The 18,351-nt window shown below is 40.7% G+C and overlaps 1 protein-coding gene across 2 annotated transcripts in view; it reads left to right on the top strand.

Moving 5' to 3' along the window:
* CDH4 (cadherin 4) overlaps positions 1-18,351 on the top strand; it is a 653,967-nt gene that overhangs the window by 115,684 nt on the left and 519,932 nt on the right. The window lies entirely within an intron of this gene.

Raw genomic sequence — 18,351 nt, forward strand, 5'->3', positions numbered from 1 at the left:
AAGCTCTGATTTACCTCCAACTCTAGCTTGTCAACTAGGGATGTCAGTACGATGTCCTATCAGAGTTTAGATCAAAATGACCATGAACCCTGAGTACTTTCCAAATGAAGTGTGAGCCTCTCTTCCCCCTTTGTCCTAGTCTTTTTTCAGTAATGCCACCAAAGAGTGAAAGAAAATCCCTCCCATCAGGAAAGGAAGATGAATGTTGTGTTCTCCTTAGTGTATTTGTAAGGTGTTCAGATACACTGATGATGGACCCAGTATAAAAATCTAGATAGAGGGTGAGATAAGTTAGAATCATTGGTATTTATTTATTAAAGGCCAAATACTGCAAAAATTAGCCTCTGCACTCTTGCTAGGCTACTCCTGATATAAAAGCAATTCTGTAAAATTCCATTAAGAGGGTTTTAGGACTCTCAGCACCTTGCAGGATCAGGCTTTCAGAGGGGGGATATCTAGGACAACTGCATGTAGCATTGGCATTCCACTGAGCATGGTCAGGGATTTCCCAGAAATCCTATCACTGGGGCAAGTTCTTCCCTAGGTGACAGAATGTCAGCGAGCCAGGGAAGAAATGTAAAGGGGGTAGCGTCTCAAAATATGGTCCTCTTCCAAGCTGACAGCTTTGTTCAGAGGTCAGCTAAGAAGAGCAAAAAAGAGGTTATGTGGCCTGAAGATGGAGTGACAGATAGGATTTATTTTTGCTTTATTGAATTATAATGTCAATTTTTGTGTCCCATTAATCTTATGAGATTGGAAACCTGCATTTGAAATGGGAAGAAAAGTTTTAAGGGGGAAGGGCCAAAATTTGTGCTCACATTCACCCTGTGCAGCTCCATTAACTTCATTTGGGTTGCACTGAGTGTAAGTCAGTTCACAATTTGGCCCTAAGTGATTTAAGAAAAAACAGCTCACCAGACTGCGTAGAAGCTACATGAATTCAAGTGCTGAGAATACAAGTCATTAGTTTTCCCCAGAGATGAATTTATTCAGCAACCAATGCTGCAGTCCACAAACAAAGGAGTTTGTTTAGCTCAGCAGGAGGTACAGAGATTTCTGCTGCGGCAGTTTGCCAACAAAATGCGGGGTGTATTTTCTGCTGAGATTGGGTCCTGCATTTGAAAGAAAATCAGAAATACAGGCTTCATGCATGCATTTTCAAAAGGGTTGCATGACTGTAATTATTATGGAATGGATTTTTAGGTCTCATGGTTTCTATGTGATTTGTTTCATTTAGGCTCTTTGCTACATCTGCAGCAAAAAGGTTAGCTTGCCTCTTTGTGACCTACAGTTGATGGTGCACCGACAGTTTGACTATCTCGTATCACCAGTTACAATCAGAAACCGTACCTATGTAATACAAGAGAAGAAAGTGCTTTAGAAAACTGCACCAACCATACACGATTATTGTTGGTGTGCATCGCGTTAAACAGAAATAATTGGCTTTTTTCAAAAACACATCTTGTCAGCTATGTGAGAATTCTCTCTTTTTAGGTCTGGAGGGGAAAGGCATTTAAAACAGTATCTACATTTTGCTATCTGAGGTGGTGTTTAGTGGTTTGAGTAATGGGATCTGAGAGATGGGAACACCTTAGTTCAAATGATGGCTCTGATACTAATTTCTAATGTGGCCTTGGGCCAGATATAATCCCTCTTCCTCAATCTGCCCCCGTCTGTCAAATTGGGGTGGTGCTTTCAAAGCTGACTGGGGTAGTGTGAGGGATAATAAGATATTATCTAAGGGCCAAATCCTACCACTCTTACTCATGCTAAGTAGTACCTTGCTCCACAAATAGTCCCATTGCAAAGGACTGTGCATGAAGTAAGGGACTACTCAGCGCAAAGGTAGCAGGATCTGACTGTAATTGTTTTGAACATGAACGTTCTGTGTAGGTTTATTAGCAGTTATTATGATTTGCTCTGGATTGGCTGAGGTAAAGGCAGACTAATTCTTTATTGCCTATATTAGAACAAGCTGCCAGAATTAATACTACATAGATGCACAGTATGTTGACTCTCTTGAAAGACCCATTATCAACATTTGAGCTGGCTATCCATTAAAACTGCAATGAAAAGGGAGGAGAGTTTAATTAGCAAAGTGGATATTACAGGTAAATGGTAAGAATAAAAAATTATGAATTGAAAAAAAAAATCAAAACAGTAGTTCTTTAAAATCTTGGGGGAGTGGGGATGTGTAGTGCTAAACAGATAAATAGGAGCAGGTCTGAGAACCTGTTTCAATTGAGTAATTTAAACCAACCTTAGAGGGGTGATAATTTCTTTCTATAGGGCTGTGTCTACACTGGCAACTGAACAACAAAACTTTAATCTTTCAGAGGTGTTAAAAAAAACACCACCACCCACGAAAGACAAAAATTTTGCACACAACAAGTGCCGGTGAAAACAGCTCTTTGTCGGCAGGAGTGCTCTCCTGCTGACAACGCTAACGCCACTTGTTGAGGGTGGAAGTTTTTTGTTGTCGGGAGAGTTGACAAACAGCGGCTACTCTGTGTGCCGTTTAGCAACACGGCTGTAGTGACAGTCCTGTTGCTAAATCCTGCGTAGTGTAGACATAGCCCAGTACTATTTAGCTGATTTCCTTAAAGTTCTACCTGTTGTGTCCCTGGACCTGATCCTGAACTCCTTGACATCAGTGATTTCAATAGGAAATTTGGGTGCACACGATATGCAGGTCTGGGTCACTTTCCTCTGCAGCATGGGGCATGTCACTTGCTGTTTTAAACTAGAGTAAAAGGTGGATTCTCTGTAACTTGAAGTCTTTTAATCATGTTTTGAGGACTTCAGTAACTCAGCCAGAGGTTATGGACGTATTACAAGAGCGAGTGGATGAGGTTCTATGGCTTGTGATGTGCCAGACTAGATGATCAAGTCTAGATCAGACTAGATGATCAAGATGGTCCCTTCTGGATTTACAATCCATGAGTCTATGTGAGATTGTTTAATTTGTTAAATGGTGTATGTATTCTGACACTTTTTTTTTTAATTTGAAAATTTCAAACCAGATTGTTACCAGGTAACCAGGCTCCCATGCAGGGGAGCAAGAGATCATTTAGCTCCTATTTGCTCCCCTGTGTTGGCTACCTAGATCAAAAATAGCCTTTATGGAGCTGCTACTCCGCGTCTTGTGTAGGTGAGTGGGGAGTACTTTTCCCTTTTTCCTTCCCCCATCCACTGGCCCACGTAGCTCAGCTGGTGTGCTTGGGGAACTAATCTGCACCAGGCAAAGGCTGGCACAGATTACGCCATTTTAGAACAAGTGGGGAACCGGGAATTGGATTGTGACTCCGATTCACAAATTGGTCCCTGGTCTGCTCCTGGAGCAGTGCAACATGTGCTGCCCCTTACTCAGGGCTTGTGGCAAACCCACAGGTCAGTCCTTAATGTGGAAGGCAGGTTTGTCATGTTTGGCAACCTTTTTTCTAATTAAACATCCTGTGCTGATTATTTTTTGTTTATTCCTTTATTTTATGAAAATTAGTTTATTTCTGCAACCTAAACCAGGAACAAAAAATCTGCCATCTCACTTTTACTTCTTTCCTCGCTTTCAAATGGAGAGTCTTGCATTTTTGCAAATAGCTTTCATGGCTACTCCATGCTGCTTCTGTGCCCCACAGATGTGGATGCTACTCCTGTTGCTCAAGTGGGAAATATTCTCTCTTCTGCTCAGACAGGGACAGCATCATGGGGACTTTAAGCAATTGTCATCTCCACAGCAAAAAGTCTGGGCCAAATTCATCTCATTTGCACTAGTGCAAGGCCACTGAAGTCAGTGAAGTCCCTCTTGATTTGGACCAGGATAAGTGAAAGCAGAATGTACAATGCTCATTCAAATCAGTGTCTCTTGGGGCTAATGCTGGCACTTGGAAAATCTGTGACAGATGATCATGCGGTGAATTGGTGGGTGCTGGATTCTGTCAAAGGTTGTTTTTAACATCAATTATCCAGGCAATAGCTTTCAAGCAGCCCTAGTTTTAAATGGCCAATAGGGCCATGAACCATCCTCCCTTTGCAAGGGTGCGTTCATAACTATTGAGCACAAGCCTACTGAAGACTGTTCAGAGTCAAACAGTAGGTATGCTTCAGTGGGGCCCATGCCCATTGCTACACCCCCTGAAAAGGGCATTCCCTTTTGTGGCTACCCCAACTTTGCTGCCTGGTGAGATAGGGCCTCAAGGCCATAGCCCACTTCCTCCCTGCCCCTGCTTTTGGAGTGGTTCGCTGTCCTGTGTCACTAGCAGGGGGTAGGGTTGACAACTTTCTATTTGCACAAAATTGAATACCTCTGCCCCGCCCCTTCCCTGTGGCCCCACCCTTGCCCCGCCCCTTCTCTGAGGCCCTGCCCACACTCACCCCAGCCTCCTCCATCTGTTGCTTGCTCTCCCCCATCTTGACTCACTTTCACCGGGCTGGGGCAGAGGGTTGGGGTGTGGGAGGGAGTGAGGGCTCTGGCTGGGGGTGCAGGCTCTGGGGTGGGGCTGAGGATGAGGGGTTTGGGGTACAGGAGGGAGCTCTGGGCTGGGGCCAAGGGGTTTGGAGTATGGGCAGGGGCAGTGGGTTGGGGTGCAGGCTCCGGGAGGGAGTTTGAGTGTGGGAGGGATCTCAGGGCTGGGACAGGGGGTTGAGGTGCGGAGCTTCCCTAGCTGCCCCTGCACCTAGGAGTCTTAGGGACATGCTGGCTGCTTCTGGGAGCTGCACGGCGCCAGAGCAGGCAGGGAGCCTGCCTTAGCCCCACTGCGCCGCTGATCAGACTTTTAACGGCCCGGTCAGTGGTGCTAACCAGAGCCACCCGGGTCCCTTTTCGACCGGGCATCCAGTTGAAAACTGGATGCCTGGCAACCCTAGCAGAGGGCAGTCCTTGCACTTAGGTAAGCATAAAGATTGCAATTGTGCCTGGACTCTGCATATAGGGAAGGGTATGTAAGGGGGGAAGGCTCCTTGCAGCTTTCCCCTCCTTTCGGAGACCAGCTACAGGCTGACCCCAAGTCACTGAGCAATGATTCATGTTATTTAAAACTTAAATCAATGACCAAACTCCCAGTGACTTCAGCAGGAGTAGGATTATCCCTGCCTGCTGCAGAATCCGGATCTGTAACATTGAGCTCGATTCATTTTGTTCTCACTTAAGATGGTGTAAATCAAGTATAGCTCCACAGTTACTCTTGACTTCCACCAGCCTTCTTGACTTCCTCTGACCACTTGGGTAGGAGGGAGAGGGGCTGCAGATATTTTTCTATTGGAATGAGGTCTTTTCAACCAGCCTTAAATGTTACTTTCAGTGTGGCACCAGGGAGAGTATATACTTTTTTTATGGTCACAGAAGAGTCCCAGTTAAATATTTTACTGGGTTGATGTCAGCACATTGTTGTTTTAAAGCTAACTTGACTATTTCATAGTTTTATATCTAAAGATCAGTTAAAACCCCATGTGATCCAACACAAACCAGAACACCCCAAAAGAGGCATAGGTTGATGTAGTTACTCTGTTATCTGTTATTATCTAATTTGCAGCCTAAGTGTATCTGGTAAAACAGTTCATCCAAATAGAACCAACATCATTTAGAGTGGGGGAAGGTGCAGAGCACGTTTATTAAAGGAAAATGGAAACTATCAGTGCTTTGCTTGGGTATCTGCAGAACTCATTAAATCTGACAACTGCAGCTGATAAAGAAGGCCCAGGTGCAAGCATGTGGCCCCACTGGATTGTTGACTGAACCCTGCTGGGAATAACAACAGTTTTCATTGGTGACTGATTAGGCACGGCACTTCTGTCACGTCCTGTAATGGACCAGAATGACAGCCTCCTGTGTCCCATAAAAACTCAGTTAAACGTTTTTATCAGACGGAGAAAAATTTAGGAAGCAACGAAATGAGTTCTCTGAAACCTTGGATGCTGTTCGTATAACCTTTCAGGACAAATTACCTGTATGGCACTGGAGACTCAATCTGTGGCAGTCTGTGGCAGAGCTCCTTTTCCTTCCTGAAGACAAAAGAAGTATATAGATGACGGAGTTTTTTAAATGGTTTATGTGTTTGTGTCTGGTGGGTCTGAGTGGCCATTGCAACTTACGGTGTGCTTCAAAGGGAAAATAGAAGTGGATGTTAGATGGGGTGGGATCTGAGTTACTACAGAGAATTCTTTCCTGAGTGTCTGGTTGGTGAGTCTTGCCCACATGCTCAGGGTTTAGCTGATCACCATATTTAGGGTCGGGAAGGAATTTTCCTCCAGGGCAGATTGGCAGAGGCCCTAGGGGGTTTTCGCCTTCCTCTGCAGCATCGGGCACGGGTCACTTGCTGGAAGATTCTCTGCACCTTGAAGTCTTTAAGCCATGATTTGAGGACTTCAATGGCTCAGACACAGGTTTGATACAGGAGTGGGTGGGTGAGATTCTGTAGCCTGCGTTGTGCAGGAGGACAGACTAGATTATCATAATGGTCCCTTCTGACCTTAAAGTCTATGATTCTGTGTAAAATGTAAAAAGCATTGCACAATATAAGGAATTATTCAGTGCCTTGGCATGTCAGACTATAACAAGGAAGATGGTGCTTGTCCAACACACATCTAGCTTGCTATTTTAAACGAATAGGTGCATTTTACTGAGACATGCTCCTGGGAGTGCAAAGAAATGTGGCATGGAAGAGGTTAAATCAATATACAGATTTTTCAGAAATCTATTTCAAGAAGAATTGCAGCCGTTTTTTTTTTCTTTCCATTTTCTAGGAAGGTAATGGAAAATAAATGGAAAAACTACTTAACACTTCAGGTATGATAACTCAGAGGACATATGCACACATCTAGGGTAGGTTCTGAAAGCATTTAGGGATAAGCATATCCAAAATCGTGGGGAACGTAAGGGACACTATGTAAATTTATATACCAGTACATTCAGGGATGTTCCTAATATTTGCTAAGATCTAAGGCCTCTTTATGTGCATTGTAGTAAACATTTTGGGAGTTAATCTAGTAACCACTGAAAATTCCATTTCTCATGGGACTCTTCTGTCACTGTCGTAAGACACAAGTCCCTGTTGTTTTGTCTCCCTGTCCAATGTCTCCTCCCTATACGAATAGGAGAGATTCACAGACAGCTGTAACTTGTTATTGGCAGACTGGTAAAAGATTCCCCATTGTGACCCTGGTACTATTTTGAAATTAGAAAGTTAAATCTGTATGTATTTAATGTAGGTAATTGTCAACATAGACATTCACAACGTTCATTCCGGTGGTATGTCCTAACTTCTGAGTGCTTGACTTTGCAATCTTATTATTCTTTTCTTGCACAGTCCTTTGAAGCAGTATCGTTGAGTGATGATCCTATGGCACAATTAAGCATTATTTTATCAGCACACAGTGGATGGTCAAGTGTGGGCCTATTCTAATCAGTGGCAAGATTAAGAGGGATATAAGGCAAAATCCTGGCTCCACTAACATCAATGGCAAAACTGACTTCAGTGTGGGTAGGATTTCACAGAGTGAAACTCTGAAGAGTTTAGTTGATCAATAGCATGCAAATAGCTTGCAATTAATACTCATAAAATCATGTTAGAGCAAACTATTACTGTTAGAGCAAATCAGAAAATTTTAGTTAAAAACATATTATAGGTGGGGCAGGAAGTTCTGCCTATTATTAAGGTTGCTTGACATCTCATTAATAAGACCCTGGAAGCGGCAGCCAGTATGTCCCTCAGCCCGCGCCGCTTCCAGCAGCTCCTATTGGCCACTGGGAGCCGCGATCGGACGAACCTGTGGACGCGGCAGGTAAACAAACTTACCCGGCCCGCCAGAGGCTTTCCCTGCACAAGCGGCTGAACAAGTTTGGGAACCACTGATGTAGGGTCTTATATTGTACATGTCTCTAGCATCTGATCACTTAGTTTTTTAATTTAATGCTAGTACTCAGATCGACTATGTACACTTTTTCCCCCCCACTGAGGAACACGAATATACAGTTAGTACGGTGTTCTTCATCTGAAGGAACATCACAAATTCTTCTCTTGTGTGAATTTTATTCATTAAGCTACTTCCCAAAATCTTAACCTCCTGTGTGATTAAAGAAAGCCTTCCAGAGAGCTAGAACCATATTATAGATAGGGCTATTTATACAAATCCCCATTAATAGCCTAGAAAGAAGGGATCACCATGTATTTTTATTAAAAATTACATTGTACTTAATGAAAACCAATCATCGTGATGTGAATTTAGAAAATCTGACACCTTATTTTATAGGAAATGAAGTCCCCGTGAATATTAAAATTATCATTTTTCATAACAAAAAGTGATATAGCCCATTGAAGTAGAGCTGAATTTATCTTATGATTGTACTTGTCATGGCCTTGAGTATTTATTGAGTAGTTTTAAAAGTTCATTAAACTCAAGAGATTAAATATTGCTCTGAGCAGTGCTCCATAAAAGAAAAAATATAGGGCTATTACTTGGTAAAATGTTGTGCTATGTTGTTAATTTAACTCCCCTGAGTTCTCATCTTCTGATTCAAAAGACATTTCCTCGTGCTGTTAAATTTGACATTTTCAAAGAATCTCGGACTGTTTCTCACAGCATTCACCAGAAATTCAATATGGCACATTCATTTTAGAAGGGGGAAAAATGCCACTTCAGCCAATGGTTCTTCTGAAATGTCAAGTGCATTAATCTCCTCCATTTATCCAGCTACCATTTTACCATGTCACTTTATTTACTGAAAACTAGTTGTCCACCAGAAAAGCTTTCCCTACTGTCGGTGTAGGGAGAATTCTGAGAAGTGAACATATATCTGCTACCAAAAATTGAGCCTTCTTGAACCAAGAACATGTTTCATTCTGTTGAAGCATTAATAAAATAGAATAGATGGTTTAAAAAAACCCAGATTACGCTTTCCAGCATGATTAGGCTATGATGTTTGCCATTTATTTTACTTATAGTTTTCCACAGAAATCTCCCTTGGAAAGTCCTCTTTATCAGTTCATTTAATAAGGTGGGGGACGTTCATTTCATTCACATTGCTCATTCTTTGTGACAAGCACAATGTTAGAATTTTGTTTACCTGCAAGCTGGTTTTGGAAATGCATACAGCCCTTGTATATTACAGTAAGGGATTGCCTGTATTTCAGTCTAGGGGGAAAACAACTTTTTGATCACTTGTCCACAAGCAGCTTAGACTTCAGATTTGGTTGTTCAGCACAAAATCTGAGCTGTCCAAATCTTCCAGTGGTGTTCTCATTCTCTCAAATTGAGTGATACGAAATATTATTCTACTGTGATTGTCTTAAAGGCATTTCTCGGCATTTCTCTTCTTGCAGACTGTTGTATGCCAGGGTTTCTCCTTTTTATTCTCTTGTTGTCAGTGTGTCTGATCTCTCTTGGTTTTGCATATTTAAAGTTGTTCTCACTTAATTATAAGAGTGAGACTGGGACTCAGAACTGAGACTGTGATATTATTTCAAATTCAAGTAAAAATTCTGATCCCCAAAGAATAGTTTGGGTAATGTCTACATGGTTTGTAATCTCAATCTGGTCACAGAGAGTAATTCTAACCTGATCCTCTACTAGTGTTGTCTGCTGTTGCTGTTGAGTGTTCCCTGAGGATGTGTCCCATAGACATTCCTGGTTCTTCTACAAGCTAATAGAGAATAGTCTGATGGGGTTGAGGAACACTCTTATCTTCAGTAAATCCTAGAATGTTCTTTGTTCATAGGCTTCTTTTAATGAAGTTCATGGTGGATCCACTTTCTAGCCTACCAATGCTACAGGGTCATTGAGAAGAGAATTTCCACCCAGAAGTATCTATCTTGAAATATAGGTGGCCTGGTGGTTAAAGGCTTTGTTGGATATGCATGCATGCTGAAACTTATTGTGGATTTTATTTTTATTTGAGGCAATTTTACAGACAGCCACAGGAATATATGAATATATTCTCTTATTTTTGTCCTCACTCAGTAAAGACCTGTGTAAAGAGGTCTACCAGATAATCAGTAGTTCATTGTCATGAAGGGCCAATTCTTTTTTTTTTTTTTTAATCACTTAATCATTGTTTAAAGCTGAAGCTCTGGACCCATATCAATTCATTACTGAAAACTGGTGAATCTGGCACTGGGGTCTATAGATTTGCACGTATAGATATGATTTTTCTGCAGCTTTGCCTGTAGACCTGGAAATGTTTCCAACTTCCAATTTGCCATCCCCAGAGGTAAGTTTTCAGACACAGAGACCAGGTTTGTCTTTTATTGGTGTGTCTTTTGGCATAGCACTTTCTAGCTTTTGCAAAGCCTCAAACAAGAGATCATCTTCTTACAAAGTAAGGAAAACTTCAGTCACAGTGAAGCTTAATTCTTTGTGTATACAATGTATTTAATTAAACTTCTATATCTTGATCTTCTTAAGAATTCCCCTAGCTCAAGGTACTTCACCCCCTGCCTCAATGTTCTCAGTATGTTACAAATGGGTGGCACTCACAATTCTGAGCATTACCTCTGGCCTGAGAAACAACCCACCATACATGATGGACACCTAACTCAAAGCTATCTTTGTGGCATCAGAAAGTTGGCATAATCTTTTTGAACTTGGATAATTAGACTTTGAAAATGTGTTTCAAATTAGATTCAACTTTTAAAAGTAGGGATGATCTTGTGTTTTGGGAACCCGAATACCAACCTCAAGACTGTATTCACAGTAATATCTTAGCCACTTAAACACCCATTGTTGGTTGCTGCATCGTCCAAATACAAGCCAACCAGCTCCGATGAGTTCTTCTGCCTTTATCCCCGTTCCATAAGTGGTCTTTATTCCTTGTGTGGTACCATCAGCTGTGCCATATTTTGAGTCTATTGTGTGAATAAAGAGGGTACATTTCCCATCTTGCACAAAACTGATGTATGCAGACTTTTGCTTATCCCTAGATCTCTCAGTAGATCTCTCTGCAAGCACAGTAGAAAACCTGAGACACTCCCCCAAGACTCTGCAATTGTCACTATAGTTTGATCCAATATAAAGGCTATTTCAAAATTTTAAAACTAAAATTGTGTTCCATGACTGTGTAAGTAATTTTAAATGAGGTGGCAAATTTTGGGATCTCTTCATCATGCATTTTACAGAGAACTCTTGTAAGTGCATCTTCTTATGGACAAAATTACACATTTTCTGCTTCTATGCATTTCACATGAGCATCAGAACAGTCATGTACATGTAAGGAATCAGTTCCAGTTACAAAAGACTGCCATTAGCTGCTCATGGTTTCTGCAAATTATACAAAACTTTTCATCTTTCTGACATGAAACCCATGGCTATTTAGCTTTCCACGAGTTCTGAAAAGTATATTTACTTCTAAGTTTTTAATATTTATTAGTATACATTTTCTGTGGTATGTTCTTTACTTTTACTTAGCCCAGAGCTTTCAATATTACCCTCTATTTATTCAAGTTGATGGAGGTTGGGTTTTTTTCTTTTTAAACTCTAAGATCCAACTGGGTGGTTTGAAGTGCGTTCCAGACACTTTTCAAATATATTGTTGTATATCAACCAAGTCTGGGTGTATACAGCTTTTATAGCAATGTATGTAAAATTACTAGTGTGTAAATCAAGGGTTGATTTGGAAATTAAATTGTGAGCCCCTGGCAGAAGCAGCTAAGTGTGCAATTCCAAGACTATAACGAAGAATTAGAGAAAGGCCCTTCCTCTAAAAGCAAATGAAATTGTGTTTTGCAGCAAGTAATCAAATTGTAGTTTATTTCACTACAAAATCTACTCTGGCTTGGCTGCCAAATTAAATTATAATTTGTCTTGCAAAAATAACTGCCTTTGAACTATTTGACTGGGGCTTTTTAGTTGGCCTTGTTTTCCCTCTTCTGTTATCAAACGGTGTTTTGCAGTAGCAGCTGGTGCTGAGTTTGCAGGCTCTCAAATTTGCTACACAGCCTACTCTGGCTTGGCTAGAAAATTTAAACTCTTGCTGGGTTTTCTGCCTTTGCAACTGCCTGACTATAACTGACAAGTCGAGACTCATACTCAGTTGTGCAGTGGGAAGAGATCCTATTAGGTAGGTTTGTGATAGCCTGATACAAAAGATGGAGTTTGTTCTGGATAGAAAAATAGTGGTTAATCAAAGCAATTCAAATAAAGATGAAAACTGTATGTTGTCAGAGTTGTGTGGCCTTTCCTTTGGGTCAGATTGTATGCATCCATTCTCCAAAGTTACTGCTTAAGTGAAAGAGGATTTCTCCTTTAAATGAATAGCTGCCCCAGGCTGATTACTACTATAAAAATATTTAATTGGGAACCCAGGAATAATCTACTCATTATGAGAACTAGAACAAAATGAATTGCAAATATCATGACATGTTCCCATTTGAGATTCTACTGTGTATTGTTAGCAGTTATGTTTCTTGTATGCTTTATTTACTTCCACTTCACTGAACTGAGGGTTCTCGTTTGTAAATATAAATTATTTTGAACGTTTGAATATACATCTCCCTTGGAAATTTCATATATTAATCAGATATTACATTTTTGTGTGGCAGTTTAAATTGTTTCAATATTGTGATTGTAAACATTCATATCTCCTCCTTAGTTCATTGCGTAAGCTGTTGGGCCCTATGTAAGACACCAAAGAGATTCTGAAGGTTTTGTTGTGTGACGTTTAGTTGCTAAGTGCTGTCACTTCAGAATACCATTGCTACAGTGACCCAGTCCTGCAAGGTGCTAAACTCAGGGCTTGATCCAGCTGTCAGTGGGTTCTTTGATTTCAGCAAGTGTGGGATCAGACTCTCAGCACCTACCAGGATTGGACCGTTAATGCATATGTCTTAACTGCTCTTCCTGATTTTATAGGGTTTTATAAGGGTTCTGTGGAATTCAGTTGGCTGACAGTTGAGGGGGCTTACAAGAATGGTTTCCCCCTTCAATTTGGCACCAGCCAATAGTGTTTAGCCTTGTAGAAGAGTGAGATGCCATTGGCCAGCACTACATGCCCTTTGTGAGTGGCTCACTTTGGTCAATCTTGTAGCTGGCTGCATTGGATAGAAGTGCTTCTCATTCTGTGACATCCAGTTGCATGTGCTTATGAACTTTCTGAATATAGGGTTCATTGACCTGTATTTTCAAGGCTATTTCTAGTTGTCCATGATGTTATTTACTGTCATATGCTTGTGAATGTGGATGAAGGTTTTTATTATGTCATTTTTCATTTTTATCAATGCTCACTATTGACTATGAGATGTTGGGCAGAATGGGTACAAACATATTTTTCCTTTCTGTAATATACATTACATATAATGTTATGCATTTTGGTAGCATGGGAGCAATTTCCCCATCTTTCTTTGTCACTCCTATAGCTACTGTGTATGGAATGTAAGATGACAGGTTGCACTTCTTATGTTTGTGCAATTCCACACATCCCGTCAAATCTCGCTTTATTTGCCATTTTAGTAAGTGATCATTTTTACTTTGGAACGATGACAAAGCACACACATTTTCATATTTTAAATGCAGAATTACATGGAAATTACTTCAGCGGTGACCCACATGGTTTGTGTGGAGTCCACTGTTGCAATTCTGCATACGGGTTTGGGGCCTTAGACAATACAATGTAATTTCCACCCAAGAAGCTGTTTGATTTATTGCTCAAGGGGATTCGGAAGGCTGTTCCTGTTGCAATCAATGGGCGTTTTGCCATTATTCAGTCTGAGCAATTAAGCCAACAATGAACACTCCTGAAAATCCCACTCAGTGCTCTACCATGCAGAGAAACTGCTTGGAACTTCCCACTTCAGATGTGGATGGGGTCTGGGAGGCATGAGTGAAGGTTACAGAAACCCAGGAATGGTTGATATGAAAGGAGAAAGTGCCTTTTTTTTTTCACAAGTACTATGACTGTTTAATTCACCGTAATTGCTTCCGCTTCTGACATTCCAAATAAATTAATACAGTTATCCATTAGACCTGCCTTCAACTTAAAAAAAAAAATTGAAGGTGGTGGGGGATGAAGGTGTTTATATTACTTTACATGTAATTTTTCAGCATTCCTTTAAGCTAATAGATTTGCTTCAGATGAACTGTACATGAGGCTGTGAGGTTTGCCAGAGTGCTGGCTTAGAAACATTATAATTTTAAATTCTGTTTGATGAGAATTTAGTGTATCTAATAGAGAGGATTGGTATGTGAACTTAGTCTCGTTTCACTCGACATAATGATCCATTTCATCTAGGAAGTCACATGGAACTTGATTTACAGCCATTTTTCCCCCCCAGAAAAATGATTAAAGTTTGCTTTAGAAATTTGAACTTTGCCCGTTGGACAGGAGAGAAAAAATAATTGTCCAGTTCATCAATTGCCATTATATCCATTTAATGCCTTTTGCGAAGAGTAAAATGTATTTAGCAATTAAATTTGATGCTGTACATAATTCTTTTATCAACCAATTGCCCTTTCCTTGGTACTAATGCATTTCTGAACCTCTAATATGTTTCTCAGTTGTGGGGAAATATATCTGTCTGTACAAATAAATATGAGTGTTAGCCTTTAGCAAGATATTTCAAGAGGAGGATGAATATATGTTGAAACTTACTGACTATGCAGAAAATGGCAGAACAAACCTGGACAACAGTGTACTACTGGCTTTGTATGTGTTTGAGAGACATAGCTCTTTAGTAGCTGCTGCTTAGGATGGATGCTGTTTAACTATGGAGGAGTGTGTAATGCACTAGCTATGTGTGTGAATGAATGGTGGTGCCCTGTAGTGTAGGGCAGCGGTTTTTCAAACTTTTTTTCTGGTGACTGAGTTGAAGAAAATTGTTGATGCCCATGGCCCAACAAAGCTGGGGATGAGGGGTTTGTGGTGTGGGAGGGGGCTCTGGGCTGGGGGTGCAGGCTCTGGGGTGGGGCCGGGGATGAGGGGTGCAAGAAGGGGCTCCGGGTTTGGGAGGGCTGGGGCAAGGGATTGGGGCGCCGGCTTACGTCAGGTGGCTCCCGGTCAGCAGTGCAGAGCGGAGAGGGGGAGGGCCTAAGGCAGGCTTCCTGCCTGTCCTGGCACCATGGACCATGCTGCACCCTGGAAGTGGCCAGAAGCAGGTCCGGCTCCTAGGTGGAGGCATGCAAGCAGCTCCGTGTAGCTGTTGCCCGCAGGCACCACCCCCGTTCCTAGCCAATAGAAGTGCAGAGCAGATGCTCAGGGCGGGGGCAGCGCATGGAGCCCCGTGGTCCCCGCCTAGGAGTCGGACCTGCTGCTGGCCGCTTCCAAGGCGCAGCGCAGTGTCAGAACATGTAGGAACTAGCCTGCCTGAGCCAGGCAGCACTGCCAATGGGACTTTTAATGGCCCAGTCAGCGGTGCTGACCAGAGCCACCACGACCCAGTGCCTTCCATTCCACGACCGCAGTTTGAAAACCACTGGTCTAGGGGATGTCTGTCAGAGAGGATGTGAGACCTGCAAGTAATTTCAGAATATAGGAGTCATTGTTCAGCTCAAGAGGCAGAGGGCTTATCATTCTGTAGCTGAAGGTCAGAGGTTCTAGTTCCAGCTCCTTGGGGGCCAGATTGTGAACTGCCTACTCACCGTGGTTAATAAGTAGTGCCACTGGAATCAATGGGACTACCTGCGTGAGGTGGGAGCTCACCAGAATGAGCAAGGGCTTCACAATCCACCCTGATCGTGTGTGTGTGTGTGTGTATGTGAGAGAGAGGGGCTCAGTTGTACTTGTATGTCTGCAGCACATGGGTTTGGTACAAAACACATTTACCTGTATTCCATTAAAAACTGACTGGCAAATTGTTGCTTCTTTAGACACCAATCCTGCACAGACTTATGTATGTGCTTAGCACATTAAGCTTGTGAGTAGTCTGACTAGATGCTTAATGATCAGCACTTGCCAAAATTGCTGTAGGATTGAAGCTTTTGTTATCTGTTGTGCTGACTGCCTTTATGGTGCAAAGCAGTTTTAGACAGAGGGGGTTGTGACATTTTGCAAGCATGGTAACTGTAGCATAGGGTAGACACTAGACATGTTTCCAATCAGCCAGGCCTCAATCCTACACCTAAAACCACATTGGAAGTACTTCAATGATGACCCACATGGTTTGTGTGGAGTTCACCAGAATGATTCCCTGTGAAGTTTTGGAGTTTTAGACAATACAATGTTATTTTCCCCGTGAAGTTGTTTGATTTATTGTTCAAAGGGATTCTTTGGATTCTTTAATTTTACTGTGTTTTCTACAATTCAAATATTTTTTTTATTCCTGGTTCTTTGAAATAAAAATAGGACTCACCAGAAAGCTTCACATTACATTGACATTGAGGTTTTGCCAATAAAGTTGGGGTTTTCTTGAATTAGCCAACTGATTTTGCTAGAAGATTATGGGAGTGAATTAAAGAGACATTTTCAAAAAAGGGCATCGATCCATCCACATGCAGGATGGTTGGATAGATGTAGCTGTATTGTAGAGCTGGTTGAACATGTTCCATTAGAACAGATTTTTCTGTTAGAAAATGCTAATTTGATTCAATCAAAATGTTATGCGGAAGCATACGTATTTTGTCAAAATTTTTACAGCAAATTATTGAAACAATTACTTTGACCTTTTGATAAGGTTGACTGTAAATGAGGTCAAAATGTTTTAGTTCGGTAAGGTCTAAATTTTTTGCTTTGACTTTATCTTTTCGAGTTTTCTGTTACATTATATTACGAAATGTAATGCAACAAAGCCAAAATGGTAAAGTGGAAGCTATGTGTTTTCACCCTATCAAAACAAAATATTTCAATAAGGTTGAAACAAAATATTTTTGGAATATTTTATTTCATGTAAAATTCCAACATTTCAGCATTTCATCCCAATTTAAGAGGAATCCAAATTTCAAAATATTGTAAATTTCCATGGGATGGAAATTGTATGTTTTGATCATAAATTGTATGTTTTGATCATAAATTGGCCAAGCTATTTAAATCATATTTCTTTAGCCTGTGGCACCCAGTTGCAAACCTTCCAACTCAGGATTCAGAATATCTTGTCAAAGATCTAGAAATAGCAGTTGTAGAATCTTCTACATATATATAGTGAAAGGTCTAGTTTAAAATTCAGAGCACAAAACTGTAGAGTCAGATTGCATCATTTCAATTTTCCAGGGTCACATATTTGTGCTTCAGGTATAGTACCATACAGAAATACAGCTTATTCAGATCTAATTTAAATGCATTTATAAATTTTCCTACCTCAAAATTAATTTTCATATTAGATGTTTTGCACGCAGTGTGTTTGTACAGGTAAATTGTAAATTAAAACAAACTTTTGTAGATCTAAAACATAATGAAAAACTTTTACTATTAGGGAGTTATAAATTTTGTTTATCCAGAAAATAATGTTTATTGTACAATACCTCTTGATAGTTTTAGCAATAATTAAATATGTTAGGAAGGATTCTTAAAAAAAATCAGTGAAATCTGGAAATTACTGTGTGCAGTCTTCAGTTAATGTAAATATCTCCATGTTATTTTTAATTAATTAAATTTTATTGATGCAATTAGGTGACTGACAACCACGGTTAAACTGAAGTAATAGGGACATGGTGAATTCCTTATTATTGACCAGAATGCCTGCAGAGTTGTGATGTATACGAGGACCTCAGAAATCTACAGGTTCAAAAATCAGAAGCACATTATTTTATAAGCTCACTAGCTTTTTTTTTTGTCCCCTGATCTGTCTTGTCTTGTCCATTCTTCCATTTTCTACATAGTACTAACAATAAGACATTCTTTTTTCCCTTTCAGAGTCACTTTTTATTTTAATATCTAAAAAAACAATGCTGACAGCTGTTGAGAATCTTTAACAACGCCGTCTCTTTTGAAGGTTGGGTTAATTTGTTTAATTTTCACACCCATCACTCTCTGCTACAGTGGTGGTTTGCTTTTGCATCAAAGCATCAGATACATTTCACACTTCTTAACATTTCAGAAATGACCAGTGACATTAAAACAGTGCATACCACCTGGTTTTGAGTTCATTCTTTGAGACTTGATTGTAATTATGAGGGTTGCAAAAAAAAAAAAAAAAGATTATTCTTGACAGTGATTACAGAGAGAAATGGCAATGCTGTCAGGTGTGGGATGGATTGGGGAAAAATGTTGCTTTGTCTTCACCTGGTATCTTGGAATCACTAAGATTTCTCCAGTGACCTTGGTGTGAGTGCTGTTTCACAGGTCAACAAAGAAGAGGCATTACTCAGTAACATTTACTGAGTTTAACATTACACGTATGGACAATCCCGCCAAAGGAATAATGCACATAGAACATTTTCACAGGATTGAGCTTTAAGGCCCCAGTCTTGCAATGAGCTCCAAGTACATGGATCCCTGCA

Source organism: Chrysemys picta, chromosome 13 (genome assembly GCF_011386835.1).
Source record: "Chrysemys picta bellii isolate R12L10 chromosome 13, ASM1138683v2, whole genome shotgun sequence".
Classification (NCBI taxonomy): domain Eukaryota; kingdom Metazoa; phylum Chordata; order Testudines; family Emydidae; genus Chrysemys; species Chrysemys picta.